At 36.6% G+C, this 22,082-nt stretch overlaps 1 pseudogene; it reads right to left on the bottom strand.

Moving 5' to 3' along the window:
- Positions 1-9,480: 9,480 nt before the first annotated feature.
- On the bottom strand, positions 9,481-11,723 carry LOC103656895 (annotated as a pseudogene).
- Between the last annotated feature and the right edge of the window lie 10,359 nt (positions 11,724-22,082).

The following is a 22,082-nucleotide window of genomic DNA, read 5'->3' as shown; positions in this document are numbered from 1 at the left end:
CTAGAATTCCCATTTATCATGGAAGCAACATGTAGCCACTGGAGACTTATCTACTGACCACAGGGCTTCTCAAAGTTGTAAATTTCCAAGGTAGGAAAATGGAGGATAGAAAAGATTAAGGTTTAGTTGAATACAAGAAATGGATAGAATTTACAGAGGAATAGGAGAGGCAGGATTGTACCTCATGAGAACAAATGAAGAAACGACTCTCCCTATTTGCATCCTTCTCAACAGAGACAAGTTTCATTTTATTTTTATTTTTTTAAAAGATTTTATTTATTTACTTGGCAGAGAGAGAGAGGGAGACAGGGAACATTTTAGACTTATAAAAATTGTTGTATTGCTATAACATCCGTTTACAGATGTCCAACAGAGAGCTGAACATATTCAACCTTAGGGAATATGTTGGGAATGGCACTGTGGTTTGGGGTGTCTTCTCCACACAGATGAAGTTTCCTTACAAAATCTCCCGGTGCATACAATATTCAGTGAGTGAAAATTCAAGTCTTTCTATTATTACTGCTCTTGAAAAGCTATATGAACAATGGAAAGGAGGGTACAAAAATTCTCATAAATTGCAGATATCTTTCTATCTAGCCAAGTCAAAGTGATCAATTGAATGTTTATAAAAATTAACCAGCAATGCTAGAAATGTGGCTGGCTATATAACTTCCTCATGTTTTACATAAATGAAATCATATTATGCATATCCGTGCACTAAAATAATATATACATAAGGATACTCATCCAAATGTTAACATGGATTAACTTTAGGTTTTAAGAGTGGAAAGATGCGGGAAGAGTTTTCAGTTTATTTTTTATACCTCTATACTGCTTGAATTTTTAAAAAATGAAGGGTGTATTATTTTATTTAAAGAACTTAATGGGACACCTGGATGGCTCCATCAGTTAGGCATCTGCCTTCAGCTCAGGTCATGATCCCAGGGTCCTGGCATCAAGTTCCACATCTGGCTCCTTGCTTAGCAGGGAGCTTGCCTCTCCCTCTGCCTGCTGCTCCTCCTGCTTGCACTCTCACTCTTGTTCTCTGACAAATAAGTAAAATCTTTTTAAAAATAAAGGAAGAAAGAACTTAAAACCGGGGTGCCTGGGTGGCTCAGTTGGTAAGTGTCCAACTCTCGATTTCGGTTTAGGTCATGATCTCAGGGTTCTGGTATCAAAGCCCCACATTGGGCTCTATGCTCATCAGGGAGTCTGCTTTTCTTCCTCTCTAACCGCTCCTCCCCTTGCTTGCAAGCACCCCCCCCATGCACTCTCTCTCTCAAATAAATAAATTAAATTAAAAATGTAAAACCAAAGTAGATTTTGTGAAAGTTGTAGTTAATTTTATCTGGAACATTGGTCAGCTAGATTTAAAATGCTGAATATTAATTCTTCCTCACTACCTCCTCTCCCAATTTCCACCTTCTTAATCAGAATTTGGCAAGACAGACCCCCAAGAATCTGCATGTTAACAAGGTTTCTCTATACTTTTTATGTGCAGTAAATTAGAAAATTATTATTTTAGAGGAAAGTTTTAGTAAAGATGGAGGGGTGAAAGCAATTGGCAGTAGGAGAAGGAGTGATGAAAAGATGCCAAGTATTGAGGAAGAAAGTAAAGAGTTATATGGAGAAATTTTGAAGGAAAGAGGCAGTTGCTATTATGCTGGTACATTGCATTCAGGAATCTTTCATTATTAAGAAAACAAAATTCTCTTAGAGAATCTGTCTTTTAACTCTTGGTACATAGGATTTTTGTTTTAACTCTGTGTAATTGGTGGAATCAGTCCGATGTAGTAAGTCAAACGAGTAGTAGTTTTGAGTTACATTGCGATATAAATACCAGGATACATTTTCTTCTGTCTTTATTTCATCTCTCCAATAGACAAACACATTTTTACATTATCCACCCTACCTATAATATCTTTATACCTTTTTCCACAAGTGGCAATATATGTATTTTATCCCTATTAATTTGGCAGAACCCTGATATTTTTGCTATTTTCAATATATGGAGGAATTCACTACTTTTAATAAATCAGAGCTCTGCTGATTCTCGTTGGACAGCTGGCATTCGTGTTTATAGCCTTAAAGGGAATGTGCAAACATCTGCGTTTGATGAATAACTCCATGTGTATTGTAGTTCCTTCAACAGAAATTGTTCGGAAGTTCGAAGAGCTAGTGATAAATAATTAATGAGCACAGAAGCAACATTCTCACTTTATTGCCAGACTTAGAGGAAACACACAGTACAAGCTGTAAACCAGGCTTTTCTTTTCCTTTTGTCTTCTCTTTGACTAGTCATTTAGTTGATTGCAGGCTCTGCCATTCAGAAGACCTCCGGGCTTATAACATATCTTCATTTTATCTTGTCTTTAATTCATTTTGTCAAATGAATATCATGAATATTGAAAGCTTCTGTCCTTCAAATGCCACTGAGACAAGACTTCTAGAGGCAAGAACTTAACTTGGATGCGGTGGGTATGAGCACATTTACTTTTTATTTTTTACTTAATTTTTTCTTTGATTTTGAAAGTTTTTTTATGACATTAAAGAAATGGAAAATTGAAAAAATTATATAGAAATTAATGGAATAATTCTGTGTCATTTCTATATAAATCTTAGAACCAAATTATGAATATACAGTAACTTTAATTCTGGCAGAACAGTAGTCCCACAGGTTGGCTCTAATTTGGAATTCTTACAAGAGTAAGAATTTACCTGAAATTTAATATGGGCCTTCGTGAATACAGTGACACAGGCATTGACAAAGAGTTCATTTATTATAAAATAAACTCTGCCAAGGGAATCCGTATATAACAAATTAAATACATAGAATCAACAAAAAGAATTCTTCTATGACCTTTTATAAGTTACTATAATTAAAAATGAAATTTGGGGGGCGCCTGGGTGGCACAGCGGTTAAGCGTCTGCCTTCGGCTCAGGGCGTGATCCCGGCGTTCTGGGATCGAGCCCCACGTCAGGCTCCTCCGCTGTGAGCCTGCTTCTTCCTCTCCCACTCCCCTGCTTGTGTTCCCTCTCTCGCTGGCTGTCTCTATCTCTGTCGAATAAATAAATAAAATCTTTAAAAAAAAAATAAAAATAAAAAATAAAAATGAAATTTGATATTAATTATATTTTAAAGCTTGTACTGTTATAATATCTGAACTCAACATGTTCCCCCAAAATGATAGCTATTGAGACCAATAAAAAATATGGATCAGGTAAGTAGGCATATCTTTATGCCGGGCACAGTACATTACAAATATTATCTCAGTTAACCCTCCTAATAACCTATGTAATAGGCATCATTCCTGTTTTATAGATAGAGGCAATGAGGATAGAGGATTATATACCTTTTTCTGGTTCTCATGACCCATGAGTACCATAAGGAAGACTAATATCTTGGATTGTTTTCCTCTAAAGTCCATATTCATTCCATTGTACTACCTTGTAGAATACCTGATTTCACCTTATGTGATATTAATACTTGATGACACACGGCTGCTTCTTGGCATCAAATATTCTAAGACATATTACCATTCTCTGAGTCATAGGAAAAAGATAAAAATGTTGTGCATACTATCTTGCTAGTGTTAAAGTTTGGAACATTATTTCCAACCATTTTCATAGTTACTTTACAGTTCATTATTTCATAGTAACTTTAATTCTCCCCTATTTTCTTATAGTTCCCTCTATTTTTGTCTATTTATCATCTATCTATCTATCATCTATCTATTATCTATCTATCTACCTATCTATCATCTATTTATCTTTCTATCTAATCTTCTATCATCTCTAACTCTTGGCTTCTGTTCCTTCCACATCACCATACATTTTCACTCATAAGGAAAAATAAGGTAAATAAAAGGGAATGAAGCTGATTGAAGAGGTAAAAAATATAGTTTGTTACTAGCATAAATCACAAAGTCAATCCTTCTCTATTGAGAATTAGTCAGTATCAGCAGAAACCACTGTTTAAAGGATGACTTTCACCTGAAAAATAAATCACAAAAATCATGATTTCTTCTCTGCCAGGTATCTCTTTTCTTCATGTGTATTTCACCCATTATATCTGCAAAATATCATTAAATTGAAAACTGAACCAGCAAATTCCTTTTAATCCTCATTTCTCCTGTTGCTTCACTGATTTACAATAATCGTGGGCATCAATCTGCCTTCCAATGTAATCCTGTCATATCTAAAGGATTACATTCTTTTCTATTGAACCAATTTTAATGCCACTGTGCTAGTTATTGAAGTAAGAACAGGAATAAATGTAATATGGTCCTTACTGTCATTATAAATTCAGTAAAGTTTAGGAAAACAGGAAAGTACATAAATATTTGGCACAGAGGTAGATAGATGGAAGAGAGAGATGCAAGTTCTAGTTCTGGCTATTCTAATTGGTAGATCTAAAATTTTGGGTACTCCTTCAGCCTCAATTATCTAATATGGGGATTATAATATGATTTCTTTGTGAAAAAAATTAATTTATTGAAAATCAGTGATATGTCAGGGACAGAGTAACATATGCTATGGCTTTTATGTCATTTACTAATCATAAAAAGTCATGTGATATGTTTTATTCCCATTTCACATTTGATTAAGCTATTTGATTAATGGAAGTAGCAGAATTGAACCCAAAGTCAATGTTCTTTCACAAGTAATTAGTAAGGTGATTTTTGTTTTGTTTTGCTACTTATGCTTATACAATTGTGTAAGAATGACTACTTAAATTTGAGACAACAGCCTATACTATTGATTTTTATCAAGCTTACCAACAATTATGAATCCTCGATCTTTAACTGTTTTCCATACAGCCAAACTGTAGCTTCTTATTTTGTACTTGTCAGTTCATTTTTAGACCTGATTTCAGGACTCCATTTTTCTCCCAATTCCTTCTTAGGCTTACTCCATCATTCAAACTTGTATGATCATTTTATCCCACCCAAATTGTTTGCTGTTTCTTCAGAAACGCTGTCTTCCAAATGATTAAGATTTTTGAAGAGACATTTCTGGACATATAATCAGATGTGTTTTAATATTCAGTAATCTTTTTTGATGCAGCACTCCACCAGTTATGAATTCGCCTAACTTTATTCCAAGTCTGAATTTCTCCACTGATGGCCACATAATATTTTGATAGACATTGGTAAAATCCTTGACAAAATCCAGATTATAATCGGGGATGCCAAATTTATAGACACAGTTGGAACATAGTTGACATATAGTTTTTGGACCTCAAAGATTAAAAAAAAAAAATCAGTGACTTTAGGAGGGACATGCATTTTCAACTTTCCATAGGTCTCTGTACTCATATTGATTTACTGTTACAGTTTCACACTTTCATGTTCCTGGGGTGGCCCCTAAAAGCATTTGAGTTTGAGATCCCTGGATGATTCCTCTCATCTATCAGCTTTTTATCCATGTAAGTCTCAGCAATTTATGAACTCATCTAGGGTTTACCAGTTATCTCCACTCCAAGTACATGCACACACACACACACACACACACACACACAGAGTGATATTAGAAAATTAATTCTTGCATTTTTCCCTGGTTAAATATCATAAATATATCCCTGGTTAAATATCACTAGTCTTGGATCTAACTCTACTTTTCTGAAAGACATGACTCTTTTTTTTTTTCATCTCTAATCTTCACATTTCACATAATTATGAAAATATTGCAGTAGGTGATAATAACTTTCCATGCATTTTTTTCAGTGCCCTGGGATTCAGTTTCTCCAAGCAAGAAAACTTAAATTTCATTTAGAACAGCTAGGAGCAGACCTAAAATTCTTCACTCATCTTGGGATTCAATTCCATCTGAATAATGTTTCCTCAGACTAAAAATGGCAGTATGTCATTATTCCTGAGAAAGAAAAAGGTACAAAATAGGAGATTTGAAAAGTAGTACTTTGTCATTTAATCATGAGTTACTATTGACCAAGATGACCTTAATGTTCTCAGCCTCACTAAACTTTAGACAGTTTTCTTTCTGACTCTTGGCCCCTGACCTCCCTTTTCTTAAGAGTTTTTACCTTAGAAAACTTGCAGCTGTAAATTCTTTCTCTGTCCCTTTGAAATGTAAATCTTCTCTAAGCTTCTCGCCAGTTTTACAACCCAGGAATACCTTTCTCAAAGACCCAGGAGCCATCCCTTTGAAATGTAATTAAGAAAGATAGTACCCCTATTTTCTAGTCTTAGTGGGGAGAATAAAACACAGATGGCCAAATCACACTGACCAAACTCCCTGCTAACACTGGTTAGTACTTTTCCACTTGTTCACCCAGATCTTACACACTTTCTGCCTTATGTTTCAGAAGTTAATTAAATCTCTCTCCTTCATTGCAACAGTCTTTCAAAACGTCTTCCTTGTCTGGTACAACTTTCCTCTGGTGATATTAACCTAGGTACAACCCTTTAAAAATAACAAAAAGTTAAAATATATTTTTAAAAATAGTAACATTTATTGTGCCCTGTTTGCCACACTGTGTTTACTTCTCCTAGATCTTCACAATAATACAAAGGAAAAGTTCCAGGATTACCACTGATTTGAAGATCAGCAAACTAGACTCAAGAGTTTGCTTACTTGCTTAAGACAAAGTAGCAAAAGGCAAAGCTAAGATGCCAACTCAGGGAATTAACTCCAGAATTCATGTATTTCACCACCAGTTTATCTGCCTAGTTTTAAGAAATATTTAACTCTCTAGAAGTCTTTGATTCAGTCTTACTTTAAAAAATCTTTTAAAATATCCCTTTAAAATCTGAGCTGAATGGAGCTCTCAGTTCCTTCTTTAACTACTTGCATTCCAGTGGTATGACTTTCCTCTCAGAGCCTCAGTCCATGCCCATCTTTATTATCAACTTTCATAGTCCATCTTTCTCAAGTTTAAGGTACATTTATTACATTCCCTCTTCCAGCTCTTACTAATTTGAAAATGACATAGTCGCTTTCTCCAAAGGTTAAACTGCACGTGTTCATTTTCTAAATAAAGTAATGAGGCATAAAAGGTAAATTGCTGTAGCAATAGCAACAAGATCAGATTGCTGATAGGGGACGTTTTTAGTAGTGATATTGATGACACTGGAATTTATTCTTTTTGGGAATGACAAAGAGACGAGCCTCCTAGCAACCCACTAGACCATCTCAAATACATAGCATGTAAGCTGATCATCACCCACCCTTGGGCATTCAAGGAACATTAGATTACTATTTTTGCTTTGTTTAACTATTTTTTTTAGTAACAATGTTTTTTTCCCCCAAATGTTTCCTAATTTTAAGCATGACACCAGTTTATAAATTACTTTATTTATATTTTGATCTGTGTGCTATTCACTTAAAAGGCTTTAGATGATGTTGTTTTGTTTTATTAATATTTTGAGAAAATGCTTGATGTTTTTCTTTATTCTTCAAAAAATAACTATCAATTGGAATAAGGATACTTTGTATTTCAGTTGGACTTGTAACCCGCAGTTAGGTATTTTGTTGACTTTTGGCAAATACTAGTCTGTTAAAAAAAACAGAGAGGTGTTATGTCTGTGCTCATGTGCACGTGAGTGCGCGCGCGCACACACACACACACACACACACACACACACACACATTTCACTGTATACAGTCTAAGATCTACCTGACAGCCTATCACTACCAGAGAAGGAAGCTGATCTTGCTAATATATGCTGTCCCATGTTCAAACTTTTGATGCCTTTCAAGAAATCTCAGTGCAAAATAATTGAGAAAGTAGAAAAAATGAAAAATTAAATGACTTTTGTTAGGAAAACTTTAACACAACTGTAAGTTAAAATCTAATTTGAAAGGGAAGTGTGAAGTCTCATTTGAAGACAGGAAACTTCCTTCTCTCTGAAAATGCAAGGTACGTTTTCTACTGTGGAATTTAATAAGCTGATATGAATCAGTATCTTAACATTCTGCCTAGAAGTGAAAAGCAAAATTATCTTTCTGGCCAAAATGGTGACACATAATTACTCATTCTCCAAAGAAATCATTAACACTACAGCATTTTCAAATGCACATTTGCCTAGACATGATATCTATCTTGGAGAGTATTATTTAATGAAGAATATTCTGTCATCCTTTGGAATATAACTGAATGTGCAAGTAACCAGAAACCAAGCTCTAAGTAGAGGGTCAGTACATTTACTTATGACGATGTCATATATGATATGAGATATAGAAGGTCACTGCATTAAAAGGTACAATAATCCAGTCCAAATATTCCTCATTAAAAAAAATTATTCAAATTGCCAAATTCATGCTTTTTATGGATCTTTTCATTGACTTGGCTTATAATATAGGGAATGTCATGCCTTCTCTATACATAAAATCATACACATGCAAAAATAAAAGGAAAAGTAAAAAAGTAAAAAAAAGAGAAAGAAAAGAAAAAAATTCTCATTGACCTACATGGAAAATATTTGAAGATGAAGATATGTGGATATAAACAAATCCAGGCTATAGAGGTGATATTTTGAATTCTATATTAACCAAAGATATGGACTTTTCTACAATTAAAGAGAAAAATTCATCATTGCATGACCATGTTCATCCTTTACAAATCTGCCTGCTCATTTTAACTATCTCTGCATCATTCCTAACTAGAGACAAGATTTTTCAACAAGTTTCAGACCATAGACTGTGAATGTATCTTTACTTGAAATACCATTTTATTCTGAAACAACTGATATTTTAATATTAAGTAGAAATCCACTATGATAAAACAGATCTCTTGATTAGTCAAGCTGCAGTGAACTGCAATAACCTATCATTATATTATAACTTCTGTTCTGAGGACAGCGGTCACAAATATAAATTTTAAAGCTTATCCCAAATATATTTATTTGTAATTCAACATAAGAAATCTAGTGTTACCATGGATATTATAATCCTCGTTAATGTATAGATGCATGAAATATGGAGGCCTACAAAAAGTGTCTAATAAGACAAATGTACCATGAAAAAAAAAACTGAGAAGTTAAGTGATTACAGCATTTAGAAAATGAGAAAGATTAAGAAAGCAAGACATTGTGTAGAGCAACTGATTTATACTGCTTTGAGAAGGATTTCCTATCTTGTTCCAGGTTTCTATGTTATTAATTTGTACTGGGAATTAATATTAAATGTTTCATAAATATTCTTGTTTAGGTTTTGTGTGTGTGTGTGTATGTGTGTGCTTATTATTTTTTTTCTTTTAACCTTTATGTTATTGCTTTAATAGCAATTTCTGGTCAATTGGGAAAAGCCTAATATCCACAGGTTTTTGAGGAATCCAAGGGATTATCATTGCACTTCATTGGCAGACATCCCACAAATGCTCACTCCTGCATAAGAGAATATTTTGGCAGGAGTGACGGATGGAGCAGGGAGGTAGAAATAGAGCAAAAACTTGGAAACCATTGATACAGGACGATTTACAGAGTTTATTTTAGAGGAATAATTTGGAATCAATCTGCTAAAATGAGTTCAAAATTCATAGCTCAAGCAATTAGTATTGGGAGGTTTGTAAGGGAGCCTTTTGCTTTTTTCCTTCATAAAAAGAGGTTTTTGTTGCCTTTGGTCCACAGTTGACATTTCACATTATCTCTTGGTCCCAAGGCTCCTGGATGGGGACCAGTCCCCAGGGAGGACCTCCGGGTGGGGATCCCTGTGCAGTTCTTGGCAGAGGAATGGGGACACATACGGGAAGGGGGGTGGCTTAGCCTCAAGCACATTTAGAACTCTGTTCTGTCTGGGCTTCAGTTTCTCTGCTAGGTCCTTGTGGGAAGCCACAGGCAGCAGTCTGAGAGTGCTAGGGAAATCCAGCTCTCTGCAAGACCTAAAATATTTCTGGACTGTGGCCTGGCCCTCTCGCAAGGGACTTACTTCCTTCCCAGCATCCCCTTCAGCATCCCCCCTGCCACTCCCCTTCAAAAAATTATTTTTCTTTCATTAAAACTTTGTGAAACTTCTGTGGGTACAGAAACCACAAACTGATCAGCAGAGAAAAGGGAAGAGAGGGAGAGGCAACCGGAAACCATTTGGGGCCAGTCCCCTCCCTGCCCAGGTTTCTTCCCCCAAACCCCCACGGCTCAGCCCTAATCCTGCTGGGAAATTTGCTGCCCAGATGTGCCCTGGCAGGAACTCCCGCACCACATGCATCCGCATGTGCCTTTATCCCTTCCTCATAGACCCTCAGCTGGCAGCACTCAGACAAGAAGGAAAACAAGACAAAAACAGAAGAACCCAAAAAGCACATAGGTGATGTGGGGAGACACCCGGCACTGGCGCCTCAGTAGTGTGCCTCCTCATGATGGAAGGCGGTGTACTCTGGGGCCTTCCCCAGGCCTGGGCAGTCACCTGCAGCCACTGAAGCCCTGTGTGCCACTGGGCCTCGAGGGTAGTACGTGGGGTCATTTATCTGCAGGCCCGAGCCAAAGACCTGGCCACCGTGGTTGTCTCCCTGTGTGAAGTCCATCTGCAGGGACATGAGGAGTTGTCATACTTGTCAGTCCCCAGCTTGGTATTGTAGATGTGCCGTCGGGTCTGGGAGCCTCGTGCCCACCTGCTTGGCACACTTGTTTGTGACCATCTGGAGGCTGATGGTTGACTAGTCTGTGGGTGGCAGGATATGGTTCTTGGGGTGGTACAGATGCCTTCTTGAGCCATAAGGCTTCATGCGCGACTGGTTAGCACATATGTTGGCACCCATGTGCAGTCCAGGGACGCACTGGCCGGCCTGTATGGTGGCATCATCGAGGTGGTGCTCCTGCTTCTCTGAGTATTTGACGTCAATGTCCACGCCACTCCGCAGCCCCTTTGTCTTGGTCTTCGCGGCCAGGACAAGAAGAGACACCTGCACCTGTGCTGTGTTCCCGCTCTCAAACGGGTCGTCCGTTTTGAAGAGGTCCATGGGATTCATGCTGTAGTTGACCATGGCCTTGATGAAGGTGGACAGGTTCTCCAGCTGGTGCCAGTTCTGCAAGGAGTGGTTGATCCTGGGGACCGAGCCTGGCTACAGCTTATTCATGAGTGCACACAGGATAATTCCATCTCTCAGACCCTTCTGGAAGTCGGGCCTGATACTGAGGCCCTCTATCCAGCTGCAGAGCTGCGCCTCCTTCTGGGGATCATATGTGGACAGGAGTCAGTCCTTGACCTCCGCCAAGAGCCCATATGAGGGCCCTTGTTGAACTGCATGGAGTTCATGGCTGGCAGGCCCTAAGGGAGACTTTTAAAAAACTGATTCTTAGTCAAATTGGGTTGATAATATGATAATGGTTTTGACTAACAGAAAATAATTTAAGTGGAGGCCCCATATATACCTAAAAGTAGAACATGCTCAGGAGAACTTATTTACAAGTATTTTATCTTCCACTTAATAATTCATTAAGTTTATTCATTGTTTAAAATGTGCTGCCACTCAACTAAGCATGCTCACTGCACTCACTAATTTAATTTTTACACCAGCCCTATGAGGTCTGGTCTGGTTTGGTGTTAAACCCATTTCAAGATGGGCAAGTAGAGCACAGAAGAATAACCTTCCAAAGACACACAGTTAGAAAGTGATGGACCCAGAATACAAACCCATTCAGTTTTACTCCAGAACACATTCTCAACTGATCTGCTAAATGGTAGCAGATGTCAAGCTGAATTCCTATGTTTGAAAGAAACGTTTTCTTCTTTCACTGATCCACAGACTACTTAGAATATTAAACCATGTATTAAAATGAGCACAGTAAGAGTATTTCATAAAATGATTTCTGCCTGAAGATATTTATGCAACCACTGAAAAGTAAAAACATTTTTTTAGATTTAAAAATTGGTAGGATGTTAATAGACAGGTATTGATAAAGAAGATACTTCAGAAAAGACTAAGTCAAGAGCACAGGAGAAGAAAATTTCATAGTATACTTGGGGAATAACAACACGTTCTATTTTTCTGGGGAGTACAGTACATGAAGTATTCATAAGAGACAGAGCTCTTAAAGGGGTTTGGGTCCAAATCACGAAGATCTTGAAAGCAAGTTTAAGAAAATGGGACTTGGAACTTTTGAGAACAGGAGATATTTATGCTTTGGATTAAGACAGAGACTTCAGCCTCGATTAAATGTGTGATTTGTGAATATTATTTGGCAGCATCTTATAGTATAAATTGTCATGTGGAAGATCCAGTTCAGAAAATAGCATAGTTCAAAACCAAACTCTTTATTGTGAAATAAAAAATGTATGAATAATAATGCAGATTAAAAGTCAGCGTTCTTGAAAGTAAAAATTTGGTTGTATAGAACTTTCCATTTCTAAACATTTAAGTTATTAAAAAGAAACAGATCTTAGAATCTTTGATTAAATTGAGGATGGGTATTACTGACTAGATCCTCAAAAATTTACTGATTTTTATGAATGTTTTGTATTTCTAGGATCTTTTCATATTCATGGAAAGCACATTAAGAGTAATATCCTCCTGAATCTACATTGATTTAATCAATAAGAAAGAACTTCTTAAATATGATTAAGTTATTACAGAATTTCAAATGTATTTTTTCATCACTAAGGGATACCTTAGGATTATTAATAACCTTATTCATAACTAATATCTAAATTTAAGCAACTTGGTGAAATATTCCAGAGCAAATGCTCCATTATATTGTATCCATTTAATTTTTATAATAAAATTAAAAGTATTTTGAATATACTTTGTGAAACATGTAGAGATTCACGGCTTCTTTTAATTGTTCTCATTCTTGAAATTATTTATTTGTTAGGAGACAGAGTTTTGTGGATTTTATAATTTTGTCCAGTACTTAGTATAAGGGCACTGGAGATAGTAATTGCAAACCCTGCGTATAACAATATTCCCAAATTCCACAAGAGGTAGCCGAGAGCGTTCTTACTGTACCATCACCACCTTCCAAAATTTGAAGTCCCCCAAAACTGGGTTTCTCAAATACATTATCAAGGGCTCTTCTTAGAATATAGGGTTGAACAAAGGCTGTCTCTAAACGTTGCATCTTGAGTTCTAGCATATGAATCTGCGCTACTGGTTGCAGGTTTTTGTGTCTGAAATTCTGTCTCTCCTCTGCACTCCCCAAACACTCTGTGCTATTCATTCTCACAGTAGACCAGGTCTTTCCATCCACTTGTCTCTACAGCAGTTGTGAACACCTTGAGGGAGTTTCTTCTAACTTCAGTATTCCAGAGGCTAAAAATTGTACCTGGAACTCAATAAATGTGTACTGAGTGGATGAATAAGGTGTTTGCCTGGTTGAAAAAGAAGTACAGATGAGAAAAGCAGGATGAGAAAGCTGGAAGTAATGCATTTTTCAAACCTTGGTTTCACCAGGATTCACAGAAAAGCCAGAGACAACTTTATCAGTTAGTGAAGAATTTTATTACTGAAACAATATTTCTTTTGTTTTATGCCACTGGTTCATTGAATTTTTCTACAAAATCTGTTTTGCAGTTGCGTTGCTTCTGGCTAGAGTCAAGTGGTAAAAGAGGCCATAAATAGCTCCTCTGATCACCTTTTCAGTTGCTACTTGAGCCCTCACTCTTGACTGAGAACCCTACAATTTGCCAGGCCCTCTGTGCACTCAAAGCCCCCAATTCCTTCTCTAACACTATTTCAATTTCCCAAGGCTATAAATATTATAGGTATGAAGACAGTGCTAGAGGATTATGTGGAATTTGTTAACATAGAACTTTATTTCTGGTAAAGTTTCTGGGAAAATTCAGACACCACCTGCCCAAGTGAAGTATGCGAGTAAAGGAAGACATGATATCACATAAATGAGATTATTAATGCTGGGGGTAAATGAGGCAAAAGTAAAATAATATTTCACCTAGTGATATACGGGATGCCATAATATACCTTACCTTTCACCTTGCCCCATAAGGTCCCCAAAGCTAAGTGTAGAGTATAATAAGTTTCTAGTCTCAAATTCTAGTGCAGAGCCATTGTCAGTGAAGATTGACTAAGTAGGAATACCTTTTGTCTTTGCTAGAGGCAGGGGGAACTGCAAACGAAAGAGCTTTCCTTAAGCAGAGCTGGCTTCATTTTAAGTGGTAGGCATTTCCAGGATTGTAACAAGAGATCTTGTGCCCAATAGGAAGGAGTCACAAAGGGGAAATTTATGGCTGGAATTTCCCCCCACCCCCGATTGAATTCCTGTATTTATCTGACTACTTTAGGAAGGAAAACTTAAGAGGAAAGTTATGAGATATTTGTTCAAGCTTATCTGGGTACAATGAAAGTTCTGGCCAATTTCTGTTCCTGAGTATGAAGTTGAAGAGCCTTGAATGTACTTCACCAAGAACTCTAAGATAATATTATATGGACTGTAGAACAATTATAGCCTCAAAGTTAGGTTAAAAAAGGACACAGTCTTGGAGATGAGGACTCTTTAGAATAAGAAATTTATAGAAGCCTAACAATGCATGACTAGTTTGTTACAAGTCGGAAGGGGAATGCACATTATGGCCAAGTGGAAGTTTAACAATAAAGGGAAAATAATAAAAGCTCAAAAAAACATTTATCTTATGAGACAGTGAAACACAACCTATGGAAATTTTGTTCATTTTGATGGTTGAAGAATTATAAAGATGTATAATATACTTCTGCTGTGAAAAGAAAAATTGAGAGTTAAATTAGATAAAAGAAGATGTATGTAAAGTTGTATTATAAGTGTAAAATTTGTAATAGTTCCTGGTTAGTTCCATTGTTCTATATGTTCATCTTTATATGAATGTGATACCGTCTTGATTATTATAGCTTTATAGCAAGCCTGGAAATCAGTAAGTTGACTCCTTGACTTTTTTCTTCTTTTTCTGAATTGTTTCTAAGAAGTTTAGGAAAAAATATTTGTAAAACAAATGCTGGATAAGGGACTTGTATCTGAAATATATATATTTTAAAAACCTCTTATAATTCAATAGTAAAAAGAAAACAATTTGACAAATAAGCAAAAAAATTGGGCAGGTTCTTCACAAAAAATTAGATCAATAAGTAATATAAAGATGCTCAACATTATTACTTAATATGAAATGCAAATTAAAATGGCAGTAAGTTACCACTGCAAATCCATTAAAATGGCTTAAAAAACCAATGAACAACACCAAATGTTAGGAAAGGTACCAGCTATTTTGGAAAAGAGTTTCAGAGTTACCTATAAAGTTAAACATATACTGGAGACCCAGGAATTCTACTTGTAGACATGTATTTACCTAATAGAAATGAAAACAAATGTCCATAAAGAGACCTGTATTCAATAAGTGGTTCAAGCCCCGTGTTGGGTGTAGAGATTATTTAAAAATAAAATCTTAAAAAAAAAGTGAATCATTTTTGCCAGGGCCTGGGTATGGGCAGATAAGGGAAACGAGGGAACTTTTTTTGGGTGATGAAATAAATGTTCATATTTTGATTGTGTGGTAGTTACACTACTACACATTTGTCAAAACTCATCAAACTGTACCCTTAGAAAGAATGACTATTTAGTATGTAAATTATACCTCAATAAGTATATTAAAATATGTAGTAATTACTCTTTAAACATTTATTCTATAGTTTCTTCCCTTAGTAAAGCTATGCAACTGTATCTCCCCTGTCCCGCTCTACCCATATTTTTTTCTTCCAGCTTTCTTTCCTTCCCACCTTCCAGATTTGCCTCAACACAAATATGTGAACTGTGAACACGATTTCTACTTTTTCTGAACCTGAATCTTTTAAAAGCAAGTCCTGAAAATCAGAGTCTCCCTGTGATAATTAATGTCCTGTTAGGTAATTTTCCAGGTTCTCAAGTATCAGGTAGATATGATGGAATGTAACTTGAATTTTCCTAGTTAATCAAGGGTTTCTGTTGGTTCTCCTAAAATGAGACTGACCACAGTGACTATTTTCCTTGAGCTTAAGCTACTTATGGAAGGGGAAAATGGGATAGAAGAATACGCAAAAATTTTGTCTAAAGATAGCAGATAATCTTAGCCAATTTTAGAAACTGAATATCTTAGCATGATAGGACCTCTTACAGAAAAAAATCCATGTATACATTTTTCATTTACATATACATTTAAGAGGTTCATGGACAATGTGAAGACTACATAAAATGGGAGAGAACTCTCTCTATGGGAGCAACAAAGAGCCCTGAATGATCCTGAACATATCTTTCTGTCGTGCCTGGCTAAATAGAATCAAATACATTGATAAATAGTGATGCTTTCCATAAGGATAATGACAACTTCTTTTTTAAATTGAGGTCACACTTCAAAATGTAGTTTAATTTTTGGTTTCTATTTCCAAAGTAACAACAGAGAACAGAAATGAGAACGCAGTGCAATTTGAAAAACATGACATTAGGAAATGAATGAAAACTCAGATGGCACTTTTGAAGTTGTTGCTTTGCCTTATTTGATTTTCTACAGAAGTCATTTGTTCTCAGCAAAATGTACTGCCACCTGGCAAATAACCGATGTGCCGTTTGCACTGCCAGAGACATTTTTTTTCCCTTAGTCCTCACTGATTTTGTAGAGCAACAAAATGGTACAACCAAGGGCCCATATCTTTCCTGTAACTAGTGTTTTATTTGCCTCAGAAATGATTTTTATAAATACTAATATGAATAAATATTAGCAATAATTTAAAGGAAAATACATTTGATCTTAAAAATAGCAGAATTTATGTGCCTTCATATATGGAACATACCCTCAACTTCCAATCATGCATGACAATGGTGAATACTTTTTGAACCCCAAATATCGACAAGTAAGATACAAACGGCTTGACATCTAAATAAGCCAATTTCTTTCCCCATTAATTTTTTTTTAATCGACACTGCTAAAAATAGCAACCAATTAGAGCAACTAGTCAACAAAAGTAAATAAGTACCTGATATATTGTTACCTCTGATGCATTTTCCTGGGGAGTTGTTCTTTACTTAAGTTGTAAGTAAAAAGTAGCCAGAGAGATGGGGCACTGAAACTTCTACAAGGAATCAACCCCATTAGAACAAAACAACAGTTACCTCAGCTAGTCCTTTGCTTAGGATTTCCTTTTATCTTTGTTGAATAGCTTTACCTGTGACTGATTTTGTGGTGGAAAATTGGAGTGACACGACATAGCTCTAACTAAGCCTAAGAAGGCTTACTCTGAGGGTGACTCTTTAAGCATTTTCTACAGTTCTTCAAATCCTCATTCTTTTCTTAGTAGATTCCATACCTCTTGCTTTATAGACCAAAGAAATCACCACTTATAACCTATACGACTTTTGGTAAATTCCTTAACTGCTCTGTTAAAACTTTAGTTTCCTCATCCCTAAGTTGGGGAGAGTTAATAGTATATATCGCATAGTTTCTTGTGGGGTTGAATGAATCAACAGATGTAAAGTGTTTGGACAGTGTCTGGGATATTATATGGGACAATATGTTAGTTGTTGTGTCACTGATATTTTTGCATCTCCACTCACACATTTGTTGGATCTCTCAAAATTTCTCTTAAATTTTCGTCCCTATTCTCTTAAGCTTAATTTAAAAACATTTTTAAAGGTCTGATGATTTGATGACCCAGAGCAAACCATCCATTGGTGGTTATTTTCCAAGTATATTTTAAACTTCTTGACCTAGCATCCACCATTTTTATCTATCTGCCTCAAATTTATACATTAAATTTCGCAGAATAGGCTCTTTTTACTTTCCCACTTTAGTGTCATTGCTTTTCCATTTCTCTGCAATGCTCTTCTCCTGTCCAACAGTCACAGTCTTCCCTTATTCAGCATTCAAGCAGCATTCATAGAGTATTACGTGCCAGACACTTTATGTGGCAGAGATAATTACTCATCACTTAATAATAATATATCCCCCCACATTTCCCTACCAGCTGGTTTTCAAGTGAATCCTCATGACTTGTCCTAAGCAGTAGGTTTTTAGCAAAGCGTAGAAGAGGGGTTTTAAATTTCCACGCACACTTTATCACACTGTGGGAAGATCAGAGGTCTTTATTCCAAAACTACAAGGTGTTGGAATTTCCATTTACCTGGGACCTTGAAAAATGATAGGGAGCATGGCATACATTATTGTATGATGAGCAAGAAATATACTTTGTAATGTAAAAATACTGAGATATTGAGGTTGATGTGTTACCACAGCGGACTCTAGACTGTCCTATTTTAGGTGCTGGCCATAAAGAAATGAAAGACAAAATTGCCACCCTCAATGACCCAAAAGGTAGAACTATGCTGTCCAATAGGGAGCCACCAAACACATTTTAAATTTAAATTAGTTAGTATTAAATAAAATTTAAAGTTCAGTTCTTCTATTACACTAGCCATATTTCAAGTGTTTAGTAGCTATACGTGGCTAGTGGCTCTCATATTGGAAGTCATATGAATACTTCCATCTTCAGAAAGTACTATTGGACAGCACTGGTCCAGAAGAATGGATAGAGAAGGGTATAAACTATTCCAATACAGTTTTGTAAATGATAAGTGGAACAGTAGGTAGAGAATAATATAAGAAAAAGGGTTGGAAAGAGTCTCAAAATATGTTATTTTTAGGGTAATTGAGAAAAATGGAAGTAAATGACTCATCACTTTAATTTTTTAAATGTACCTTATTCTTTAATTTTTTGATGTTTAAAATCAGATCCCAGTTTTAGGACTTTATTTCATACATGCATGAGAACATGTATGCAATGATGTCTACAGAAAAGCTGAACGCAGCAATGGTGTTTTAATATCAGATGTCTGAAAGTGCTAAAGTCAACTGCATGCTCCTCTGGATGTGGAAATATAAATAAATGACGATACACCCATGGAATAGGATCTTAGGTGCTTTTCAACATAAAATGATTTGGACCATCCTCCTGGTTGGGCTCCAAGCAGCGAAGAATGAAAACAATCAGCATCATCACAGAATATGTAGAAAGAACCATGGACACTAAAAATGAAGCAGAATCTGGGCCAGTTGTGAAGCTCTGGATGTTCTGGAGTTTGAATTTCTCTAGAAAAGAAACTCCAAGGAGGACTGATCGGCTCTTCTATTTTTAAAACTGTGGCCTATTTTCAGGGATGAAGTACAGGAATGTTGCCATAAACATCTCTTGGCAGGGGAATGACTGTCTGGACACTGCTCAGAGGGATAATAGGCGTGAAGCTATTTGCAGACTGCCAGGTAAATGCTAGCAGGTGAACCAGAAGCTCTGTAACAATGTCTGGACAAAGCAAATGGTAAATACATATTTGTGCAAAGGAACTATAATATAATATGAGGCAAAATGTAAGAGAGGTCACATCAGAAGGAATATAAATGGATCAGAGAGAAGATTTTTTAGGATATTTTAATCTTCAGGAAAATTTATCCAGAAGGGGCAAACAGAGTCAACAGTGTAAGTAATTTAAGATCATTTCTTGACAAATGAAGTAGGAATAATAAAAAGACTACATGGGTTAGTTCCAGCCAAGGTTTGTAATAGGCATAGTAATAAATTTTATCTTCTCTTTATTTTATTTTTTTTAAGATTTTATTTATTTGACAAAGAGAGAGCACACACAAGTAGGGGGAACAGCAGGCAGAGGGAGAGGGAGAAGCACAGCAGCTAGAGGGAGAGGGAGAAACAGGCTCCCCACCAAGCAGGGAGCTCAATGTGGGGATCGAACCCAGGACTGTGGGATCATGACCTGGGCCAAAGGCAGAAGCCTAACAACTGAGTCACCCAGGCACCTGATCTTCTCTTTAATTTTACCTAAATGTGAATGATACTGGCTTACAAAGGCAGTGATGCCTCAGGAGATTTAAATAACCTTCATTTTCTATGTTAGGGAAAGGAATCCTAAAAAGAAGCAAGCACTCACTTCAACCCACATGCACTTATTGTCAATTTAGTTACTTGTTTTAGTGAATTGAGTTTAATTTATGAAGTTGAGGGAATGATTTTTCTAATATTCAGCCTCAGTCAACTGTTCGAATATTCACTGTGTAAAGCACTCTGAAACAGGAATGCTCAGTGAACAAAAATTGCAACCCTCTTGTGGGTAAGGGCTTTGGCTTCCATGATTTGCTGCTATTAGTGGTTTTTCTCCTATATATATATTTTTTCCTCAGACATCTCTGATTTTAGGGTTTAGGCAATACAATAAATTATTTCATATACTCTCTCCTGGACATCTTCCAAGCAAAATGCCCCCATTCTGCTATTTTGTACAGTCTATGTAGCATCTCATGATTTTATTGGATACATCAATTGTGCAGAGCATTTGATCGTATATGGGCAAACACGACCATGCAATTTCTCCAGTCTATCTTCTGTGTAATGTATCCTTTAAGCAATCTCATAAATAAACCCAGCCATTTCCTCAGCTTGTCCTCCCTTTGTAGGAGCATGCTGAGAGCAAAATGTCCAAAATTCTTTTTCACAATAATTTTACCCACCCTCAGGACTAGATGGGCAATTACTTCTCCTTTGAATTTGTTTTGCACTGTGTTTTGTGCTGGTTAACGTTCACAAATGTCTTCATTTACCTAGTCTTTAAGCCCGGGAATTAAATCCAAGCTCCTGAAAACGTTCTGCCTGTCCGGCATATCTGTCTCACCTTGAATCTTCCCAGTTTTAATTTCGTGACTCCATTATATGGCACTTAATATATTCATCCAGGAAAATCTTGGCTACTTAATACATATAGGAAACACATCATTCTGATCAGCTGGGTTTTCTGACAAGCTGAAGATATGCATCTATGAGCAGCAAAGTCTTAAAATTAATTTTGAATGGAAACCATTTAAAATGTATTATGCTTTTCTTATGCCCGTTATAAGTCACTAAAATTGGAAATACATGGGACATAAGAACATCATTACTAATACCATGAACTGGAGGGTTCTAACACAATTTTTTTTCTTCAAAATTGGCAAAATCTGGGCAAAATCACTTTGAGAGTAACTAAAGATCCTGGGGCTTCCTGTAGACCTACTGAATCACTTTCTCAGAAACCACGTGGGTGTGTATGTTCTGGGGCAGGAGGATGGGCTTTGAGAGGGGCTGCTGGGAGGTCTGCTTCAGCGCAAAATGGGGACTACTGATGTGATTTTACAGTCTTGAATCGGCCTTTTACAGTGTTGCTGTTTTCTCCCCTGCTTTGAGGCTGGCAGCTGTCATTGCTCACTGTTGCCAGCCTACCAGCTAGGAACAGCCATTCCCCTGCTGTCTAATGTAGCCATATTAAAAAAAATGATAAATACTGCAAAAATGATACATTTCTTTGCAAAGTCAGAGTAAATATTCGGCAAGTGTAAGCCCAAGGGGCTCTTCCATGCATGTGCAACTGATTTATGCAATGGGCTGGTAGAGACATGGCTTTATTTTGTCTTCTAATGAGAAGACATTAATCAGTCTCTTAAAGTCCCCTTTCTGCCCTTGGGTGGCATTTTGGGGATATACTCTAATTTTAGGGGTCACTTTCAGATATTAAAATATCTGGTCCAATCTAAATAAATATTTTAATTTTGCATTCAATATAAAGCTTTCCCTCCTCACCATTTGAGGCCTGACCATATGCTACTGGCCTAGCAGGAAGGAAGAGGTGGGGATGGGGATCTGGAATTTGGTTTGTTAGTTTGCTGTCTTTATTCTAAATGCCTCTTCTTTCATCCCTCCCCAAACAATTTCCTATTGTGGTTCTCTTTCTCTGTGGTTTTGGCAGGTGCCCATATTTGACATATTTCCTACAACATATTAGCAGCTTTTTTGAACTCCAACACCATTTCTTTTTGTGGGGGATCTATTTTCTAGGAGATCTTACATCACCCTCATGCCCCGGCTTTACAGATAAGGGTTCCTGTGCCCTGGGAAGCATTCTTGGGTGCCCTCCAGAGCTCCCTTCCGGGCCACTGGAAAACTTACAAATCCTTGTACCACACAACAGGGGAAGTTCTGGTCTGATAACACTTTTGCCCTTTCCTTCTACCTATCTTCCATTACAGGTTCATTCAGCCAGGTTTTGAGTTGAGACCTTTTCTAGAGAAGGTCAGATACTTGTTTTTTTTCTTCCCTTCCAAACACATATTTAGAAGTATTTTCTCAACATGTTCATTCTTTCCCT

The sequence above is a fragment of the Ursus maritimus genome, unplaced genomic scaffold, assembly GCF_017311325.1.
Source record: "Ursus maritimus isolate PB19 unplaced genomic scaffold, ASM1731132v1 scaffold_21, whole genome shotgun sequence".
NCBI classification, from domain to species: Eukaryota; Metazoa; Chordata; class Mammalia; order Carnivora; family Ursidae; genus Ursus; species Ursus maritimus.
The sequence above is the reverse complement of the archived record's forward strand: the minus strand, read 5'-3'. Positions and strand labels throughout refer to the sequence as shown.